The sequence below is a fragment of the Mandrillus leucophaeus genome, unplaced genomic scaffold (genome assembly GCF_000951045.1).
Source record: "Mandrillus leucophaeus isolate KB7577 unplaced genomic scaffold, Mleu.le_1.0 Scaffold120, whole genome shotgun sequence".
NCBI classification, from domain to species: domain Eukaryota; kingdom Metazoa; phylum Chordata; class Mammalia; order Primates; family Cercopithecidae; genus Mandrillus; species Mandrillus leucophaeus.
In genome coordinates, this window is record NW_012100321.1 from 2240682 (window position 1) to 2241634 (window position 953).

The 953-nt window shown below is 64.7% G+C and overlaps 1 protein-coding gene across 4 annotated transcripts in view; it reads right to left on the bottom strand.

Annotated features, from left to right (window-relative positions):
* Nucleotides 1–696, bottom strand: part of LIG1 (ligase I, DNA, ATP-dependent) — a 54757-nt gene extending 54061 nt beyond the window's left edge. For 3 of the 4 annotated variants that reach the window (XM_011969974.1, XM_011969980.1, XM_011969965.1), the window contains exon 1: nucleotides 333–696. The gene's annotated coding sequence lies outside the window, so the exon portion shown is untranslated. The remainder of the gene's footprint in view (nucleotides 1–332) is intronic. The other variant, XR_001004888.1, reaches the window with a different exon arrangement.
* Between the last annotated feature and the right edge of the window lie 257 nt (nucleotides 697–953).

Genomic DNA, 953 nt, shown 5'->3' on the forward strand with positions numbered 1-953 from the left:
CAATTTTCCCCCGGCCCCGCCCCTCAGCTCCATTTGGCCCCTCCCCCTTCCAGGTGAACTCGCCCCTCAAGGCCTCTTCTCAGAGGCCCTGTCCAACTGTCTCTATCTCTCGTCTACCCTCTACCTGGCCACTCTCCCTCTGGGGGACATCTCTCTGCACCCTCCGGCGGCCCGCAGCCCGCGCTCTTCCCTCTCCACCGCGCTCTCGGCAGCCTCAGCGTCCCCACGCCCGCTCCTCTGCAGACACCCCGACATGGCGAAGCATGGACCCCAAGCATTCGGCGCGCCCGCCGCCCTCCGTCTCCCATCTGCTCGCGGGCGGTCCCACTTGCCTCGCGCTGGTCCCGCGCGCCGCTGCCCGGGCAACACACTCAGATCCGCCGGGCGCGCCTCTGCAGTCCCAAGTTCGCGCCACGGCATTCGCGCGCAGACGTCGGCGGGCGGGGGCGGGGCAGAGCCTAGGGGCGGGACCTGGGCACAGTGCGCACCGCCGCCGTCGCGCGGAGGACACTGGGAGTCGTAGTCTCCCGAATGGGAGGAGGGCGGGAAAAGGGGTGAAGTGGGGCGAGCCCTCCCGCAGAGCACACTGGGAAAATGCCCCGAGCTTTCCCTCGCCCTGGATGAGAGGGTGTGGCTGAGGGTCTGAGGAGTGACTGGCAGGGAAGGAGGAAGAATTGGTGGAAGCGCCCGCGCGAGGCACGGCGGGAAGAGAGGCGGGAGACCGCGCGGGGCATCCCGGGAGCAAGGGCCGGGCCAGGCCTGGGCGCGGGGCATTGTGGGAGGTGGTCTCTTATACACATCTAGATGTGTATAAGAGACAGCATCACAGTAGGAAAATTAAAAGCAAACACTGATTTACAAACAGTTCACAAAAAAGCAGGTTAGGGACTTAGACACCAAAATCCTGAGGGCAAAGGAGAAAACTATTACGACCACTACTGAGCACTCACCTG